We start from the raw sequence: 22254 nt of genomic DNA, 5'->3' as shown, positions 1-22254 counted from the left end.
GTGCCTGCTCATCTTGACTGTAATAATGCCTGACAGGAGCTTCCATGTTGTGCAGAGGCAGGTTATTGGACAGTAGTTAGATGGAATTGCTCCCTTCTGGGGGGTCATTCAGAACCAGGACTGTTCGGCCTTCCGTTAACCAGTCAGGGTTAGTTCCATCCATTAGTAGCTTGTTCATTTGTGCCTCCAGGTGCTCATGGAGTGAGGTTAGCTTCTTCAACCAGTAGGCATGGATCATGTATCGGGGCCTGGTGCCATCCAGTTCTTCGTACCTGAGACTTTCTCTTGGATGTCTGCCATTGTGATGGTTACTGGATCTCTTCAGGAAGGTTGCTGTGGTCTTCTCTCAAGTCCACCAACCACTTGGCATTGCTGTTATGTAATGCCTCCTAGTAGTAATGTGTCTATCGTGAACGATTCGTTCAATATGAACTAATCTTTTATATGACTCGGGAGGAACAAGTCCTCTTAGTGAACGATTTGTTCATTTTCATGGAGTACCTTCTCTCAACACGTGGCAGCGGGTCAGTCAGTAGGGCAGGAAACAGAAAAGAGTGTTTGTCCACAAGGATTTGCTCTTTTGTCACACGACAGCCAGGTTCAACTCAGGCTCTGTACAGTTCATTCGTGATTTATCATATGGCTCTTTATGGATCTTTCTTTTGTAAGTATTACAGTATTACAGTTCGTATTGGTATCATAATAAAGGTACTGTGCATGGAACAGGAAGAATATGAACACTGCACTGAAGTAAACAACTTTCCCAAATACATAAAAGTGAGCATATGCACTGTAGATGTTAAAACCAAAGTACAGCGTGCATCTCCGTCATGGAGAGCAGCCATATGGCCACATTATGGGCTCTCTGCGTGCCATCATCAAACTGACGGGACAAAGTGATTTAGTCACGCTGGAGTAGATGGATCCATGCCAACCCTCAAAGTCATCTGTCTTCTGCTTCTATAAAAGTCTGAAAGCCCACAGGGACACATCACAACAAGTAGCAAACAGCAGCTGATTAATAAATTTACTTTGTTTACATACAGATGCTACTATTCCTAGGTATTATGTCATCCAAAAAATAACTGATTTGGGATTTTGCAGCAAAAAACACTATTATAAAGTAATAAAGCACAATCTTGTCTCTTAGTCAGAGGTCAGTTTATGCATGCAAAGACAAAGGAAAAGCAGCCACTCCTACAACTGATTGATTTGTTTGTACCCATGATGCTGCATCCACTTCCAGCTTCTCTTTTCCATGTAGTCATATCCTCTCAGATAATTCGGTTTTATGAGTTTTTTTTTATAAATTTTGATTGTACATTCATAACGTATCTCACATTTCTAATTATTTACCGCTAATGAGTTAATTCAGACCATGAGTACTGAAAAATCAGCCTCAGGGCTGATGTAAATGATGTTATGGCTTTCACTTGTTTAGAGGTGGGGACGAGCTGACTCACTGCTTTGCTGCATCTGGCACATGGTGTCTCCAATCTGTGTAGGGGTTCTGGAGTCAGATGTGCTGCCCAGTCTTAGGAAGCTTGGTCTCAGCCGCAGGCTTACAGTATGATCCAAAACACCCAAACATGGTTAAGAACCAAACAAACTGAGCCCTGATCCAAATCCTGTTGAACATCTGGATAGCAGTTGAAAGAAGTTGGGATTTCACCTGTCAACAGGTATTGACAGGTGAAGTTCCACTGACTGTTACAGAGTCTATTGATGGCCTGAAATATTCAGTTGAGGTAAGTTGAATTTTGTTTCATTACAATTCGTGTTGAAGCACAGATGAGAAGCCATGTGTGGTTTTAATGATTTAATTAATTTTTAGTACATTTTAATCAGTACCTCTGTCTGTAACCATTGTGGGTTCTTTTTTCTTTAACAGACGGGTGCTGACAGCTCTCTACATGTGTCTAGGTCTTATTACTTTTTTAGAATGATTATGAATAAAGAACACGACCTCTCAGTCTGGAATCAAACCTCAGGCTCCTGTGTGACTACTGTTGCTAAATCATTAGCTATTCCATGGTATTGTAGGTCCTACAGTAATAACCTTCTGGCACCTTCTTGTACAGTACTTTACTGATAATACAAGCACATTTCTCTCCTTGTAAAAAAGGAGTAAGCGCACAGCTTGAATTGCAGCATGGTCGCAGAGAAGGAAAAAGGTGCAGGAAATAATAGGCGAGAAAAGGTAAATGAAGAAATACAGAGCAAGAAAAATCTTTTTTATCATTATCTTGTAGTGTTTCTGGAATGTATCACTCATGAATTTGAAAATAAGGTTAGCAGAAGAACTGACTTATGCAGCTCATGAGATCAATAAAATCATGACAAATGAGAGAAATGGGTTCTTCGGTGGCTCTCTTGTTTTCTCTTTCTCTCTCTCTCTCTCTCTCTCTCTCTCACACACACACACACACACACACACACTGAGAATGCCCACACATGATCTTGCACACAGTGCACACAGAACAAAACCATGTTAGGTTTAGTCACACAGTGAGACCGTGGTTTGTGAGACTCTGCTTTCATTGCATATATCTCTACTTACTCTCTCTCTCGCTCTCTCTCTCTCCTCTTGATTCACCCTCGGGCTGATTTGGCAGCGTAGTGACCAGATCTGTCCTATTAGGGCTCATCCACAGCATGTTTGGGCCATTTCTGACATTGCAATTTTCCACGCAAACAGGAAATGAGACAAGTACAAGAAAGGATTATGTTTTAATAGCGTTTCTTGGAATCTGCATGTGCCTGTTTGTTTTGCTGCGTTGGTGGTTTGGTGGCAGTGGTCCACTCATTTTTAATCTGAGCTTTGCTCTGCAGGCAAACGGTCACGCACAATCTACTCCGTTCTGTGCCACGCACACATGTGTTTGAGCACACACACTCCATATCTCTTCCTCTCAGCATCGCACCAGTTGGTGAGTGGTCACAGAGTGTAGACACAGAAGGCAGCCAACTGTGTTCCTCGTGCTTTGGCGTCACAGACACTGGGTTCTTGCAGGGCTCCTGCTTACGACCTGCTGATAGGGCACCTGCAGTCATCTGCCACGGCTTCTCTGACTGCACAGAGGCCTTGAAGGAAAGCTAATGACATTGTAGCAGCAATGGGGAACTGAGTACCAGACAAAGGACACTCTGGTGCTTCCATCTGATCACATAAGACAAGGTTTGCATGTCTGTTAGACATCTTCAGTTCCATGAGCTGCGTATACTGTAGCGGTTATTCACAGTTACAAAACAAAACATCCCATCATTTCCTGTTTTGGCGTCGTTCCACAACCTACCTTGGTCCCAGCTCTGACCACGTTAGCTCTGATGTTTTGCTCCTTGTCTGTTTGATGAAATAATAAATTCATACTCATTCCACTCTCTGCAACGCTTTGTGTTTATTTTCTCTAATTCTCTCCATGCCTACAGTATGCAGTGAGTTTTAGTTCTGTGTTGTTTCTTCAGTTTTTGCCTTAGGCAGTGATTTTGACTTATTGTTGTACTTTGATTTTCTGGTTTTAAAACATTTGCTGGTGTTGCTGGGTTTGAGCATTTGGATCCTTAATAATTAATAGTTCATTACAGTAGGCCACCATTTTGTAAGATGAGCTTAATCCAGTTTCTCCTGAGGCTTCAGCTAGGCAGCACCACGTAGGAGTATGAACACAGTAACCACATCCCTCAACCCTTGTTGTTGTTGTTTCTGGGCATTCTCAGGTCAGATGCCTGGAAAACATACCTAATTCAAATGAAAGCTGTTCAACCATTTGGAGTATATATAAAAGCTTGGGCTCTTTGGAGGGTAACACACTCAGATTACCTGTAGATCTAAATGGTAACTAGATATACAGTATAGAACACAGAAAGAAATAATCTGGATTTTTCCTTTATAAATAGGTGTATATTACAGACAAAAGGGATCCAAATAATGATCCAAATGCATTTACATATGAATAAATAAATCAAATAGCATTAAAAAACAATATATAGGACTTATTTCTTCTAAAAGTATAATATTTTAGGCCCTGTGACTCAAAAGGTAGGGCTCAAATGGAAGCTTGCAGGCAGTAGAATGACCCAATAATGCTATATTACGTAACAATCTGGGACAATAATTCATAGGCAGGAAAAAGCAGGCTTCACTTTCTGGCCTCTGACCTGACTGGTGACGGCTGTCTGAGCCCCCTGAGCCCCTCGTCGCATGTCTGCATGCTCTTCGCAACACAGGGTTTGTTTTCATTCAGCATTTACTGGGTTAATGCCAGAAGCCGAAGAGTGGGGGAGGGGTGCCTCTCAGGAACTTGAACATCATTGGCTAGTGGTAACCCTGGAAACGGCATACTTGAGCCTTTTCCACTTGCTTGGGCTGAAATGGAGTGTAAGGCTTACGGCCTCCCAAGGCTAAGTTTTGGTTTCAGATTTAGCAAGGTGTGGCGCATAGAAATGGAGGAAAAATGTTTTTCGCAAAGGAGTTGGAGAAGAACACTTTTCGGACCAGATGTGTATATACTGTGTGTTTTGGACCGAAACATTTGCATACATATGATAAATCCTAATTCAAGTGAGGGGCGTGGATGAGCCCTGTGTCTGATATGAGGTACACCAGACCTATTATCTTGGGGCCTTCTTGAAAATCAAACTCTCAGTTATACAGAGAATATGACATTATTGGCAGTAGTTTTACTATTCAGAAAGTGCAGGGGGCAACACGTACTATTTAGAGGCTGTGACATAGTTTTTATATAATAAAAGATTAAATGTATAAAAGAGTCTGTTAAAGAGTGTCTATGATAAATGTGGACTTGTGCACACTTACATTGTTTGTACTCATTATTATAATCGTGGTGAACCCACCACCCTCAAACGATTAGGTAACATCTCAGTATCAGTATTTTTAAGTTTTTAGTGAAATATTTACACAGCTGGAAAGTTTTTTTTACATACAGTATAAACAAACCTACTGAAGCTCTGAAGTGTGTCACTCCCTTTAAAAAGACAAAACGTGTAGCTTTAGAGGTCAATCAAAAAAGCATGAATCCCCTCAGGAAATTAGACTTTCCTGTACATAAGTATTAAGAGAGAGAGAAGTATTGGATTTCTCAAGCCTGTATCTAATTTATCATGTCAAATTAACTGGCGTCTAGCGTATTGCTTAGCCTGTACACAACGTGGGTTTGAGGTGATTCTTCATTATGGATTTAATAACATGTACAGTGGGAACAGATAGGTTACCAATTCACTATTAATTGTTTAAATGCTTCAAGGAAGCAAATTACAAGGAAATGCTCTAATTAAGTGTGGTCCAAATGAAAAACTATTTGTTTTGGTTTACACCTTTAAAATGCTTATAATGACGCTGAAATGATTAATGCTTGCAATTTACAGTGCTGAACAGGAAGGCTCTGCAGAGAACAAAGGTGGGAAAAAAAATTAAACATCTAAATTGGAAACTTCCAACAAGAGAAGTGTACTTCTGAGAGCTGAAAGCAATTAATGGAATCAAAAGCCTCTTTGTGTCTTCTTGAACTCTGATCATGCACTGATTGCCAGGGAGTCTCTAGTAGGAAGCCTGTACTGTAAAGTAGCCTATTGGTGAGTCCATTATCCTCGGGGACAGGGGTGTTTTCAGACAAACACTCTTAAGGACATTGTGTTTGACTGATGCTAAACAGCTAGACGGTCGCAGGATTTTTTAGTGTTTGACAACAGTGTCTCTCGATAGAGCACGATGCTAAGTTTAGACATCCTCTACCCATCTAATTGTCTGTCTGTCTGTCTGTCTGTCTGTCTGTCTGTCTGTCTGTCTGTCTGTCTGTCTGTCTGTCTGTCTGTCTGTGCTGCAGGCAAGCTCAGTAGGAGCAGCTCACACTCTCTAGACCTGGTAAATGAACGTGTCCTTGAGAATTGTTGTATGAAGCCTAATGAAAAGTTCATGATGCAGCAAATGTACTGTAGGAAATAGTGGTGAGGTTTGAGAGGCCAGAAGTGGCCCATGTGAAGGAACAGGGTGGTACTCGCCTGAAGAGAAATGCAAACACAGGCCCGAGACACTAGGAAGCCCAATTAAATATCATGTCTTTTTCCAAAAAGTGAGAAAGCTTTGAACCCTCCCTTCAATCCCAGTTGGTTTCAGTGTGTCTGCTGGCTACTCCACAGTCCAGTCTGAGCACCAGAGGATTACAGTGTGATGCAACGCTGGAACAGGAAAGGCTACCACCACTGCAGGGCCTGAACGCATGACGTTGGTTATCCTGAAAAAAGCTGGTTTAATGTTTTGTTGTTTCTTCGTTTTCTCGATTGCATGAATGAATATGCAAAGATGTAAATGTTACGATACACTGTGCAATACTCAGACCTCAATGCTATTATAACTACTGACCTTGAAGTAAAACTACAAGTAATTGCTGCAGAGATATTTATCAGTCAAAACTTGGGTGCTGTGTTTAAATTATTACCCCGATAACCCAAAAGAAAAGGTTTCAGAATGAGCTGCTACACATACAAAAAGACAAGAATTTAAGATTTGATCAATTTAGACTGGATGAAGATGGTTAGCATGCAAAGTTACAGGAGGTGATTAGAGGATCACTGGCTGATTGCTGGCGCTACTTAAAGATTATCAGTTGTGATTCCTTCTCAGGGTGCACTGGGTGAGAACTTCACACAGTAAAGGATCGTTGAGTTGACCAATCATAAGCTTTTCCACCTAATACAGGAGCCACTGTACTAACCACCTGTATTATGTAATATTTCTCCATTGTGTCTTTGTGTAGAACTTGCTCTTGTACTTTTTATGTTGATGTGTAATGTGTGTGTGAAGAATTTTTCTTGTCATTGGGTTGATACAAAACCAGAACTTGTGGCCTATTTTGCATTCGCAGAACTTCTTTCCATTGCACACGGTTGCATCAGTGAGGAAACAAGGTTGTGTGTGCGATGATTTCAGGCCTTTAAAGACCACCGTGGAAATAGCTTTTCCAGCGAGCCTCCATGTTGTTTGTTTATATTCTTTTAAATATAATCTATCCAATAATTGACTACAGCTGGATGGTGATATAAAATATGCATTCACCAAACCTCTGGCGAAATGCCTTTCCATGCTTTCCACTCCAACTTTGACATTTCCGTTCAGTTGGCTGCGTGGACTGGAAATTGACCTTTACGGCAGACTACCACTGCTGATGGAATGGCTTTGGCTGTCATGGCTCCCATTAACCCACAGACCCTGGTTTCACAGGGGCATGCCTCTGTTATGTCAAGATAAAGTAAAAGATCATTCAAACCCTTGCACAGACCCTGCTCTACTTTTAATCAAACAAGCATGCAGGGTTCAAATAGGAAGCGTGAACATGCATTCATGGAACTTCAGGAGGAAGGCTTTAGGCTACAGGAGGAGGAATGAAGAGTGGCAACTGTGGAAGACATGAATCCAAGCGCTTAGAGAGAAGCCTGTATGTTAATATGCTCAGCAGAGCGTTTATGGAGCGAGGGGATGGAGGTAAAGTCAGTGACATTTTCATTAATTTGTTGTCAGGTAGATTCTCCCCCCACAACGGAGCTTGACATATAAGGCAGCTTCTTCACACATTCCAGATGGATTGCTCAATGTTGAACAAGTCAAAACTGACTAGATACAGAAATAGAGTTAGTCTGACCACAGACGTTTTTTACGCAATTATGTATAAATTCAGTGCTTACTGTAAATAGCATCATGTTCATTTATCTAAAATTAGTCATTTAACGCAATTAGACAATTTCTTGGAATTTTCCTTTTTATTATTATTATGATAGTTATAATAATAATTATTATTTAAATAATTATGCCTTAAAATATACTTAATTAACCACATTCTATGGTTTCTTTTGAACTGGTCGAAAAGCAGCAAGAAAGGTTGAGAACAGGAAACTGGAATAACAGGATTTACCAAAAGTACATTTTAATGTGTCTCATTACCCCCCCCCAAACTTAACCTAACTGAAAACTCTAGAATCACAAACTCGCTGAGAAACAACAGATCTGGTGGAGTTGCAGCAACGTTGAGTGGACATAACAGCAACTTGGTTTACTCTAAATACCACTGCTCTAATTGCAGATCATGCACAGATCATGTTCGCCTGCTCAGCTCCCATAGGAGGAGTGAAATTACCACACTAATGTCCTAGACTGGGGCCCTCAGTTTAACTTGTGTCTTCCAGCTGATTCACATCCAAGTTTACTGATAATCTTCAAGCCACAAAACGACACCCATGTTAAATTCAACTGAATGTAAAACAACACTCTGTGTAGTGCTCTATACATGATTAGTGTAAAGTACTTTACAATATTCTACAGATGAACCATGGTGTAAACTCCAACTCTTTCTCTCGTTTTTTAAATATATTACATAGAGCCTTCGTATAACATATCTTTTCCACCATCTCTTTTAGCCTCCATTTGTCAATTCTCCAGTGTCCATCATTCATAGTTTCCATCCATTTCTCTTTCTAGGACTCCCTTGGACCCCATATACTGTCTTATCACTATCATATTTTATCCTGGCTTCCTCTCATCACTCCTGCCAGCAACCCCACTCCCACCCCCTTATTATCCAGCACATTCTCGGTTAGAATTTTCCAATCTTCTGTTGTCAGCACTCCTAGAAACCTTCGCTTTCCATCTCGTTCCTCCTCCACCTTCTCCTCTCTTTTCGTCAACACCAGCTTTTTTCCTTTCCCTCCTAACAATAGGCTAGTTTTGTCCTATGGCAGAGGATGAGGATGATTCATGATTGACTGGCAAGGGAGACGGAGACATATTAATCAAGAGGCAGCAGTAGAGCTCTGCCATAATGCAAATGGAGTGTTAATTGAGTGCTGGATGGCTTTGAATAATAGCTCAGGCTTTTCACATCAGAACAATGAGCTGACTCGCGCTTTCACAATGTGAGATACATCCCATAATGCTATGATGCCTTATTTTAGTTCTTTGTTTTACAATAACAGGAACGGCTGGCGGTGTATGCCTCTGCATTAGAGAGCAAATGTTAATTGAGAGAAATTACAGGTTACTGAAAAGTTTATTCTCTGTGTGAAATTAGAATCTAACAAGAACAGTCAAATTGAATAAAATGATGATGTTGTCATTGTCACTTAATTAAAAACACATAAGAAATAAGCTGCACTTGAGAAGTTTTTGTGCTTCAGTTCTTTACTCAGTTATTTAGAGGGAAATTTGAAGATGTGAATCTCATGCAAATATCAGTATGGTCTGGAAAGCTACTGTACATGTCCTCTTTCTTATTTTAGTTTACAAGCTGGTGGCTTCAGGTCTAAGGGCTAGCGAATGTTTTTACTGGAAAAGCCCTGGCACTTCCATTGTCCAGTACCCGATCGGAATCCAGTACCAGCTGAGCTTCCACCATAGCTCAAACAAGGGGTAGTTCACACAGATTGGGTGTAAGGATAGATCGTCTTTGCGTCACGTAGGATTTCTCTGCATTGTTCTGCTGCTCAGACAGTGTTGAATACAGCACTATTTGTTAAGGCTGATATGGCCTCCTAATTATATTCATTATTATGATATAATTAATGATGATACTGTGACATTTCAAGAAAAGTTGCAATAACCATATTTATGATGATATATATAAATGTATACTTTATACATACCACACACACATTTTAGTATTTAGGTTCATTAAGTACCAGTCAGAATCTTGTTCTACCGTATCAGATTGAGATGCGACTAGACAGAAGAACAGACTGTTTTTCCTTCAGCTTACACAGTCCAGTAAAAAAATCAATTAACAGATGGAGCTCCCTTCCTCCTCTCTTTAGAAATGACCCTTGCTATTGGTCTTCCTTATTTGTAATGAGATGCAACTGAGAGGTAACCCCCAAACACAGGCACGTACACAGATGCATAAATGTGGCCCTCTACAACTGTCTCCCCCCATTCTCTGTCCCTCACAGGAGACTAATGGACTCGTTAGCACTTGCTCATATAGGAACAGAATGTAGCAACTAACTGCGCAGCACTGATGCCATCCTCCACTACTCTTAATTACAAAGCATCAGGCTGCTAAATGAGCTCAGCTGATGGACCCTGTAGGGAAAATCCAGAAAACCCAGGACCTCTCCCAGAGCAAAGCTCCATCACTACTACAGTACAGTTGTAGCACTGCAAAGCGACCATCGTTCTCACTGCAGTATGGTATGTGTGGTATTGTGTGTTTTGCCGACTAAGGATTTTTAATCCTGCAGCGAGCTGAAAAGAATCAGGACACTAGTCTCGTTTTAACCACAAGGTGGCGCAGAGTTGTTTAGAAGCCTCCAATGCAATACGGCGTAAATGAGGTCTGACTGTTCATTTCTACCTGTAACATGCATATATTACACCACACCTATTTTATTATGGAGTACCTATACCGGTCAAATGTGTATAATTTCAGTTGATTCTTTTATTAGGCAACTTTTTTTTTTTCTGTACAACATAGTTGCCGTCTTAGTTATTTTCTGTTCACTGTAAAGCTATAATTGCTCTGTCTAGTTTAAGACAGACCTGCGCCACACGTTCTTAAACATTTCATTCCCTCAGCTTTTTTGTGTCTTTAAATAGCAGGCGAATACGTACACACCCAACACTAACTACAATATATTTTCGTGATTATGGGTTGCGGTTTAAATAATATTAATAATAATGTAATACTTAACATTTAATATAATTTGAGCGTAAAGGCCCTCGTAAAGACATTCCAAGTGACTACTGCTGCTGATTGTAACTGTTGAACTCTATGACGTGACCAAAGAACTCAGCAGATCTACATCAATTGCAGCAACATTTGTTTGTTCCTACAAAAATGATGAAACCGACAGAGAAAACTCATGAGGGGAGACTGGACAGGTCTGTGCCTCATCCAGAAGGGGGCGCTGCTCCCGCCCTCTATCTCCTATTGGCTGGTAATTTTTGATACGATTATCTCACGTCAGTTGAAGCGAGAGAGAGTGTGAGGGTTTTGAGAGAGCAGCGGAAACAAGAGCTAGAAGGAGGATATTGTATGAGCGCGAGCAACCGATGAAAGAGTTCCTCATGCATTAGAGCAGCAATTATAAAACAATGATCGCAACATTGGAGGAAGTGGCCCCAATAATTATTGCCTCAGTTCTTCTTCTACAATGTTTACTAATGTGTATAAAAAGATGTAAACGGACAAACTGGTAATTAAATTGCTGGAACTATGAAGAATTATGTTTCCTCCTCTACTGTATGTTTTTACACCACCTATACATTTTTAAACATATTCAAACAATGCCGTCCTGTAAATATCTCTCGAATCAGCCTGAAACATGTCTCCTTGGGTTTGACATTGTGTTTGGACGGATATGGGGTTATTTGTCAGTATGCCTTCAAATGTACTGGAACACCCATGAGTGGAATCTTAAACAGGTGTTAACCACACAGCAGTTGACACGTCTGGCTGTATCATAATTAGTTTATTATCAAGCTATCTGTTTCAGAGATGAGCCTTCACATCCGCTGATTGAAATACTGCCAGACTGACACTGCATTTTCCACATCAGCAGCCCTCTCTCCATTCCCTATCTGTGTCAGGCTCACTGTGAAGCCCCACAGATCCCCATAGAATTCACAGGATTAAATTAGCAAATTAATAACTCGATGTTCCGTAAACACTAATTCTATTAATTAACCCCAAATTAGATGTTCAGTTTCCTCCTGCTTTAACAGCTGCAATACTTTATATGCTAATAAACGCATGGGTCAGGTTGGAGGTGGAGATGTACAGCAGCTGTACTGTAGCAAAGCTAAACATCTAACCAATAAAGGAAGATTCATAGAAGGAGCAGTTTAGTGGGCAAGTTACAGGTTTGACAATTTAATTGCTGGGTTGAGGATTTGCTTCACTGGACACCATAATTAGTAAAGATAAAAGAAGCAGGCATTTCTGAAGGTATTGTTTTAGGTATTGGGGAGATAATGACAATAAATCCTGGGAATTCACTTTGATTAAGGGATCTGTGAGCCCAAATGCTTTATAGACGGTAAACTGCAGCTCAATTCTTCATAAGCCTGAAATGTTCAAAGATGTGTTTTTTCTAGATTACAGTGCACAGACTTGTATCTCCTGATTTCTGCATCCTGTCCAATCAGCTCTGATCTGTTTATGTTTTCTGCACAGGTGACTTCCAACAATAAGAGAGTCCAGTGAACCAGGAGGACTACGGCAGATGAGATCCAGGTAGCATTCTCCTTCCTGTCTAACTAGTGTCTTAGGCTTCAAAGACTCTGTTATTATTGTACAAACAGAACCAGCTAACCAGCAAAGTGCAACCTTGCTGTGTGTACAACCTTATAGCATTCAGCTTTAGACCGACATCCCGTATGACTTCTGCAGACAGCTACACTAAGATCACGTGGTGGGATTGTTGAGCCTCAGTAGCCTCATTGCTGATCTCATGTTTGTGCCAACATACTGTCTATGAAAACTGTTACAACAGTATCCTTGCACCTTTGACAAATGTCCACAAGGATGGCATCCTCTTTATCTTAAAAGCATAACAAAACAACAACGCAGTTGACAGTAGAATCAAAAACAACCCTGGTCTTGATGAGATTTTTGGATGGTGAACTTATTACTGTAGCATTCCTCACTTTGTTCCAAGGGCGATGCTCCCTCAGTGTGTTCACTGGCAAAGCTCTTTGGTAATGCCACATACTGCAATGCTGCATTTCAGCATTTCCTGTTTAAGGTCACTTATAGGTCTACCCAGTGAATAGTACTGGTTCCTGGTGTTGTTGTTGTACAACACCAATGCCTTATCCCAACTATTAGCTTTATCTCTGTTGAACTTTACCATGTGTTTGTTTATTTCAGGAAAATGTTAGTCCTACTTGTTATTGTCTTATGCTGTACTAAACACTGCCTCTTCCTATTCATTGTGTTCCCTGGTTATCCTCATGTTATCCTCTGGTTAGCGCCTTGTTAGCTTTTTGACACATATGAAGCTTGCATATGGTTGGAAAATTTAAAACTAGAAATTTTATCGCACATTTATGTTGAATGTGCTGACTGTAAGTCTGCGTGCATTTCTATGACACCCATGTAGGATTTCGGCCTCTAGATCAGAACCTGGGATGTGCTCGTGATGAGATGTAGACGAGGTTGGTGTAACGTTGCATTTGGAGGTGGAATGTGGATGATTGTGTAAGACATCATTACATTCAAGGAGTGAAGTGAGACTGATTGAGCCACCCAGGGACCTAATCTGGTAGCCTTCAGCCTTTCTGCCAAATGCATCCATAACACCAGAGCAAGATATTAACTTTGCTTTACTTGGGATCATTTTGGAGCACGAGCAGCTCCTCTGACATAAATTAAACATATCTACCCAGCAGGCACACAACCAACTCTCAATGTTAATATATTATGGTTAAAAAATAATGGTCAGTTATTGTTGTGGCATTTATGTAACATTGAAATAACTTTAATGCTAATGGTTGTAAAAAGGTAATTTAATACTACTAAAATACTTCATAAATTATAAAGAAAAAGTCCTTAATTAATTAATTAAATAAAATGTTGACAGATGGTTAAAACAATGTAGTTGTTTTGTTGCCAAACAACAATTAATGCTTATGCTTCTTGAAAGGTTAACTGTAAAATACAAATGTAAAAAAATACTTATCTAAATACTAATCCTTCTTCTCCTATACTGAGTGTGTTTAAAAAATATTATAGTATATTTAGAAAATGCCGCGCCCGGCTGTGGCGCAGTGGTTAGCACATTGCACTCCTCCCTTAGAGAGGGGTTGCGTCAGGAAGGGCCGTGTACACGCTTTTTTCCACGCTACTGTATATAATGCTTAAGAATTGGACCTTGATGTCTCAGTAAGGTGTCTGTAACTTTTCACGCCTAAAAGCTCTATCGCCCCACACTGCCTGTCTGAAAATCTGTTTTTTTTAAGCTCTCACCCAGAACGATCTGTTTTAGGGGTGTGTTGCAAGCCAAGTTGATCGCCACACCTCTTTGAGAAAGCTGTGACCCGCTGCAGGGATCAAAATTCACGGTCACTGAATCCATTGTAACAGAGAAACTAGCTACCTATTCCAGTAGTGGAGTTCAACCATATGTTTGATCCAGAATCTGACTCTGAAGTCGAATGGGAGGCTGTTGAAGTGGTTCAAGGTAAGTCTAACTGGCAATTTCACATTTCACTCAATTTATTGATTATTATAATATGCAACTCGATAAGCGGCTGCTAATGCTAATAGTAACGGTTGCCAATAGCCTATGCAGCATGAATGAATCCATCTTCTACCGTTTAATCCCGCACGTGGGGGGCTGGAGCCTATCCCAGCTGGCTATGGGCAAGAGGAGGGGTGTACCAGTCCATCGCAGGGCAACACATAGTCAAACAACACACACACATACTCATACCTACGGGCAATTTACCTGATGCATGTTTTTGGACTGTGGGAGAATACCCCAGGGAGAACATGCAAAGTCAACACAGAGTGGTCCGGCGGACACCCGGTCCGCCTCCGGGAATCGAACCCAGGACCTTGTCACTGTCAGGCGAAAGTGCTACCCACTCCGGCACCCCCCGCGACCCCGCATGGGACTAAGCAGTAGAACATTAATGGATGGATAGAATATTCATAACAGGATATACATAAATGTTTGGTGTTTAAAAATAAGGTTTAAAGACGCCTGAACCAGCTGCCAAGCCTACTGTCATGTATGGTTGATACTGGCTCCAGTCCAGTATGTTTGAATGTGTATTCATTATAGAACAAATTTAATATACAGTATATCAGGCAGATTATGTACCATCACATGTGCATGGAATAAATCAGTATCATAATTTTTAAACAATTTTTAAAAAATTTACTATTTACAGATTAATCACAGCATAACCTACCTGGGAACTCCCAGCAAGCATAGCTAGTTCTAATTACATTTTGACTTAACATTTTTAATTGCTTTTAGTAATGTATATGAAATATCAGGTGCTAATAATATAACTAATAGAAATGTAGGTATTTTGTTTTTTTCTTCATAAATATGTGTATGTGTACTTCTAGGGCGAAGAGTCCAAGTTGTCATCCCACCTTCTCTAGTCTTGCGTTACCTGAGAGACAAGGCGCATACAGTATGTTGAACTTACAGTAGACCACCTGTGAAAGAACTGTTTTTGAGTAGATGTGTTTTTTGTTGCAATACCTGAATAAAAGTTGAAACATTATAACACATTTGTCTTTTTACGTCGCTCTTACTCTTGCAAAGTAAACATATCTAGAATAAAATACTTGCTACATTAATGAGTCTTAGACCTGCAACTGATCACACCGCCCAATGCTGCCCAGTCTCCCACGGAGCTTTGTCCCGGAGTATGAAGAAGTATTTCTCACCTGCGGATCGAGTGGTAGCAACACATTAGCACTTCTATGCGCCTCTATAAAGTATAGGGGAAGGGATGTGAAGTTTGCCTTTGCGACTGTGAGCAAACATGAGACAAATAAAAGCTTGGTCGAACTCAGATCCAAGTCATCTGAGTATGAAACACATCACATATAATTTGATCTCGTGTTTCATTCGAGCGGCAGTCTGGAGCTCTCTGCTAAGACTGTTTATTGGTTTGTAAGGCGGTGCTTTGATTAAAATCCGTTTGCCGCTCTTCGCAAGAGAAACGAAAACACCGGTGAAAGTGGCTGGATGAACGGATGGGAAATGAAAATGTTGAAACGTACACGGGTCGAATAAGTGATCTCAGCCTCAGTTACAATGACACGCACAGTCAAAACAAGTCAAACTGCAGTTCTGCAGACACAGAGTAAACGCGTAGGAACAAACATGTTGCTGTAATGCGTCGCTGTAGATCTGCTGATTTCTGGCGTCCTGTCAAAATTACGATCGACAACTGCTGTAAAACAAATTCCTATGATTATTACGGTTATTTACGTAAAATCTACGACTATTGGAAAACATTAATTAACAAGTTGTGGAAGTTTAAAACCTAAATAAGCGTCTGTAGTCGCTGATTGACAGTGCTCTATGTCTTTACTTGGCCATGCGCATTCTAATTATATTAATTAAACCACGACGCATAATCACGGAATTATGTGAAGCCAAAATGTTGTATCAGATGTCAGAGCGGTGGGTGTGTACATATTTTTAAGAGACGCCTTCTATTTAAAAACACAAAAAAGCTGAGGAGAATGAAAACAAGAACGTGTTGCTGCTGTGGCGCTGCCTGTTTTAAACCACACAGAACAATTATAACTTTGCAGTGAACAGAAAATAACTAAGCCATCAACAAGTTGTTGTTCTTCATTCTCCCCACGTTTGAGCACACAACAGATACTTAATAGTAAAAACTAATAGTAAAATAGGTCTGGTGTAATATACAGTCAGGACCATAAATATTTGGACAGAGACAAATTTCTTCTAATTTTCTTTCTGTACATTACCACAGTGAATTTTAAATGAAACAACTCAGATACCATTGAAGTGCAGACTTTCAGCTTTAATTCCATGGGTTGAACAAAAAGATTGCATAAAACTGTGAAAAACTAAAGCATTTATTAAACACAATCCCTTCATTTCATGGGCTCGTAAGTAATTGGACAAATGAAATAACTGAAAATAAAATGGTCATTACTAATATTTGGTTGAAAACCCTTTGTTGGCAATGACAGCCTGAAGTCTTGAACTCGTGGACATCACGAGATGCTGGGTTTTCTCCTTCTGAATGCTCTGCCAGGCCTTTACTGCAGCGGCTTTCAGTTGCTGTTTGTTTGTGGGCCTTTCTGTCTGCAGTTTAGTCTTCAACAAGTGAAATGCATGCTCAATTGGGTTAAGATCAGGTGACTGACTTGGCCATTCAAGCATATTCCACTTCTTTGCTTTAATAAACTCCTGAGTTGCTTTGGCTGTATGTTTTGGGTCGTTGTCCATCTGTATTATGAAACACCGCCCAATCAGTTTGACTGCATTCACCTGGATCTGCGCAGACAGTATGTCTCTGAACACCTCAGAATTCATTCGGCTGCTTCTGTCCTGTGTCACGTCATCAATAAACACTAGGGTCCCAGTGCCACTAGCAGCCATGCACGCCCAGGCCATCACACTGCCTCCACAGTGTTTTACTGATGATGTAGTGTGCTTTGGATCATGAGCTTCTCCACGCCTTCTCCATACTTTTCTCTTGCCATCATTCTGGTAGAGGTTGATTTTGGTTTCATCTGTCCAAAGAATGTTTTTCCAGAACTGTGCTGGCTTTTTTTAGATGCTTTCTAGCAAAGTCCAATCTGGCCTTCCTATTCTTGAGGCTTATGAGTGGCTTGCACCTTGCAGTGTACCCTCTGTATCTACTTTCATGCAGTCTTCTCTTTATGGTAGACTTGGATATTGATACACCTACCTCCTGGAGAGTGTTGTTCACTTGGTTGGCTGTTGTGAATGGGTTCCTCTTCACCATGGAAATGATTCTGCGATCATCCACCACTGTTGTCTTCCGTGGACGTCCAGGTCTTTTTGCGTTGCTAAGTTCACCAGTGCTTTCTTTCTTTCTCAGGATGTACCACACTGTTGATTTTGCCACTCCTAATACTGTAGCAATTTCTCGCATGGTTTTTTTTCTGTTTTCTCAGCTTAATGATGGCTCGTTTCACCTGCATGGAGAGCTCCTTTGACCGCATGTTGTCTGTTCACAGCAAAATCTTCAAAATGCAAACACGAGTCCTCTAATCAACTCCAGGCCTTTTATCTGCTTCACTCATAATGACATAACAAGGAAATTGTCCACACCTGCCCATGCAATAGCATGGAAGTCAATTGTCCAATTACTTACGAGCCCATGAAATGAAGGGATTGTGTTTAATAAATGCTTTAGTTTTCACATTTTTATGCAATCTTTTTGTTCAACCCATGGAATTAAAGCTGAGAGTCTGCACTTCAATGGCATCTGAGTTGTTTTATTTAAAATTCACTGTGGTAATGTACAGAAACAAAATTAGAAGAATTGTGTCTCTGTCCAAATATTTATGGTCCTGACTGTATGTGTGTTACAGGTAGAAATGAACAGTCGGACCTCAGTTACGCTGTAGTGCTTTGGAGGCTTCTAATCAACGCTGCGCCACCTGGTGGTTAAAACATCACTAGCGTCCGGATTTTTTTCAGCCGGCTGCAGGATTAAAAATCTTTAGTCAGCGACGCACCCGCTGCACCGTGGTGACGCGGCGGTACTGCAGTAAAAAACCCTAGTCACTTTGAACCACTGCCACTGTAAATGAGTGCATACATGAAGCAAGTATCAAGCATGTACATACGTTTGGGGAAGCAGCAAGTGGATCACATCTTGTAGGAACAGAGCCCTTCTTTAAAGTCAAACCCAGCATTAAATACACCCTCGTTTTTGAAGAAGTCAGAATGGTGTCCACACACAAACAAGCATTTAGGCAGCGGTGCTGGCACCGGTCCATTTACAATAAAAGTAATCCATGAGGTCCTCCTGTCTTGTATTAATGTTATAGCAATATTACTGTCAACGTAGACAATTATAGAAATTTGAAACAGATTGTTCTTAGACGAGATTGGATAAAATAGCGAAATGTAAAATAAGTTGGGAGTGCACTTCTGGGGGGGGCAGGCTGCGCGAGCCCAAATGCTCTGTCCGCCATTATTTATCCTTGTATGCATGTACAGTACAACACTGCAATGTTCAATGGCTGGAGGACCTGCTCTGGATTATTTATAGTACAGCAAGTTCTACAGTGTGTTAGCACTGTAGCAACCCACCTCTGGACCTAGGTAACTTAACACAACATGTGAGCTTCACTCCCTTCCACGGAGACAAAGCTGCGGTTCACCCGAAGATAAGAATACATGGAATTCTTGTCTATTCCACAGGGCACTGTTTCCTCTCACAACAGAACTGTGAATTTAACGTAAACAACACACATATGGCTAAGTGCACATCAAAAGACCATGAATACTTTTAGGTGACACAACCTAGATCTTACCAGGGTCCTCCTCTGCCTTATCACTAACCAGACCAAGACTTGTCTCATAATTTCTCTACCAAGACTCACTTTATGGACTCTCTCACTCGCCCAGGAGATCTGGATCGTAAACCAGGAATGTGAAGCAATAAAAAGGAAAACTCTTCATTTGGACACAAGTTCTGGTTCAGATGTAGCAGAACCTTCAACTGTCATGAAACAGATGCCATTGTATTCTGTGGACAAAATGTTATCATTTGATATTAGATTGGTTTCTGTATGATGTTTAATGCCTGATCTACAGATTTGCCAGGAAATTCCTAAAGTTACAAAGGAACTTTAACTCATCACCATGCTTTCCTTCGTGTGAAGGCACAAAGTTGAAATACACATACTCACCTTCTTTACTTCTTTTAATCTGCGCAACATACACATAGACTATGTCCACCAGCTACAATTAGGTATCCTCATTATTGTATCACATTTTCAAGTGTTTCAATTGTTTAATTAGTAATGTCCAGATTAGGTCATTTATAAATTGATTTTAATTGTATTTATTATTTGTGTATGTTTTAGTGTTTACTTGGTGTTACAGAAGACAAGACCAGTCATCATGAATAACATTTCATTTGTTACAGCGTTTTAAGGGACCACGTATAAGACCTTAATATTCTATGCATTCAATATTGCAGTTTAACTATTCTGACTTCTCTGCTTATTTAAGTGTCAAAGTGATCATTACACGTGTATTGTGTTATGGTGTGATGGAACTTTGAGCTTGATGAAAAGAGGAAAGCTTAGTTATCCCAGATTTAGGATCAATCCAAATCAAATAGTTTGATTCCTGATCTGAAGAGGTGGAACTCTTCACCACTGGTTGAACTAAATTCTCCGCCCTGCAGTGACCACTGCCCCTGGGGTATTTAAACTAGGGACACCCTAGTGGAATCGGATTTCCCTCTATCTTCAAACTTCTTTCACCTTCTCTTTTTGCGTCACATTACTTTTCTTTAATTTTCCTTTGTTCTTAAATTTTGTAAACCTAAGTTAAACTTAGAAACTTGAATGAACAACGAATTTTGTAACGTTAGAAAGTCATCAAGAAGCTTGATGACTTTCTAACGTCATCAAGCTTTGTGATAACTGAAACTATCACAAACAGTCATTAATTGACTCGCTATTTTTGATCGAACTAATTAAATTAGATTCCAGCCCGTTTGCTTTTGGGCTGGTTTAAGCAGCGCTGACGCTTTGAAACACCTTGAAAGTCCAGCCTGGCTGACTGTTACTTTGCTGAACCCGAGCCGTCATCATCACCGCGGGCGACGATTCCTGGCCCAGAGGCCGTGGCACCTGGACCAGAGAGAGCACGCCTGCTCAACCAACCGGTAACGGGAGACGCTGCACAGCGGCTACAGCTCTAAACTAAGGCAAGACGAACATCTCTAATCCTCTGATAATTCTGGTGTTTCTCAAAGCACTAAAATTGAACATTCCAAATTCATTAGTTGTCCTTAGATTTGAATTAGTTAGAGACAAATACTCTTTTCACTTGATTAAAGCCATCACACACTTAAGTCTTGACCATTCTTTGGGTTTCACTCATTGATTCATTCACTGTTCATCATTTCATTCTGATCATTCTCTCATTTTCTATTCTGTTTATTTGAGTATTTCCATATTCTGTTATTCATATATCCAGTAGTGTTAGATTAATAAAACGTTAAAAGGAACCTGGTTTTGTGTGCATTGTTCTCCAGATTTAAGCAGAGGTCACTGAACCGCGACAAGAATTCACGGCATAAGAGACTGATTTGGTTTTATCACAAGAAAGTGGTTATTGTTGTTAATAACTGATAACTCATTGAATTGACATCTGGCGTTGACTAGATTTATACAAGCGTGGTTTTAGCTTTAAAACAAACCTGGTGCCCTAACTTCGAGGTATATTAATGTTTCTGCATTAATATCAAACTCTTAATAGTTTGAATCCGCTACAGCACGGTCTGATATTTGCGGTTAATTGAGTTAAGCTGTATAAAGGAGGAAAATGCGGTCACAGCCGAAAGACACCGCAATAAGCTGACAGTGAGGCAGCTTATTGCGGTTCTATCAGCGTAAGATAGAACCTTTTGTTATAAACGTAAAACAACGTTTGCCTGTAAACCGGAGGAGTAACACGCCCAGCTGTTAGTGGCTCAGGTAGGACTAATCACTACAGGTCGAGAGATTTGTCCGAGTGCAATGCATTCTGGGTGTTGTATGATCATTTTCAGCCAAAACACACAATACTGCTGCTTTTCCCTGTTTCCTCTGGACACAGACCATCAATGCACATTTTGGCAAATAAAATTTCAGCGGTTAACTAGTGTTCCTGTTCACTGTTCAATCACTATGTGATTCTGCCGCCAAGTGGTGATGTTTCGTTTGGATCTCATTTATAATGAGAAGTTAGTTTGTTTTAAGTTAGTTTGATTTATGTTTAGTCATTTGCTGGTTTGTCATTGTGCAGACCGCTATAGTTTTGTTAGTTCAGTTTTTTGTTTGGGAACATAAATTCAGCAATTATTTACCACCTTGATGTCTAAGAATTTCTGTTAATATTTTATTGTTTTTGTGTTCGTCTGAATAATTATTTGAAGAGGTATTTTGTATGCTGTATAGGTAATAAAGCATTGAAATGTACACAGCAAGTTCAACACAAATTAAAACACAGGAAATCACTTATTCAGTCATAATTGTCTTGTTGATCCAACATGAAAATATAAAATAAAAGGTAGCATTTTCCCCAGGAATGGTGATGGAGGCCTAACACAACTTAGAAGAGCCAACAAAACATTGGGTGGGACATGGCAACAAAATCAGAACAGAACGTGAACGTTTTAAGGTCAAACCCTCAAAGTATATCAAAACGTGAAGGAATATACATAATTAGTCTTGTTAAAGGGATACACTATCAGTATGGAACCTGCTGGCACCTATCACACACCACTTATTGCAGATAGCGTTGCCACTGTGGCAGACCTGCGGTGATGTAGGTCAGCTTCCAGTCTTTAGTTGTATCTTACAAACTTTCCTCTGTAGAAAGAGGAGAACTGAACCAAACCTCTAGAGCTGAGGTTAAAGAGAAGGCACCACATATGACCATGCACAGCTAGTGTGTGTGTGTGTCATATTGAACCTAAGGTAAGAAGAATTGATTTCTGAGATGCAGCAATAATTACATTCCACGAGAACAAATGGATTTGAGGAC

General features: G+C 40.3%; 1 protein-coding gene across 7 annotated transcripts in view; it reads left to right on the top strand.

The window, feature by feature from the left end:
- Nucleotides 1-22254, top strand: part of LOC114853122 (inactive N-acetylated-alpha-linked acidic dipeptidase-like protein 2) — a 539927-nt gene that overhangs the window by 168814 nt on the left and 348859 nt on the right. For all 7 annotated transcript variants that reach the window (XM_055508329.1, XM_055508328.1, XM_029146091.3 and 4 more), the window contains one exon: nucleotides 12177-12236. The gene's annotated coding sequence lies outside the window, so the exon portion shown is untranslated. The remainder of the gene's footprint in view (nucleotides 1-12176; nucleotides 12237-22254) is intronic.

The sequence above is a fragment of the Betta splendens genome, chromosome 4, assembly GCF_900634795.4.
Source record: "Betta splendens chromosome 4, fBetSpl5.4, whole genome shotgun sequence".
NCBI lineage: Eukaryota > Metazoa > Chordata > Actinopteri > Anabantiformes > Osphronemidae > Betta > Betta splendens.
Note: the sequence above shows the minus strand (reverse complement) of the source record. Positions and strands in the feature narration are given on the sequence as shown.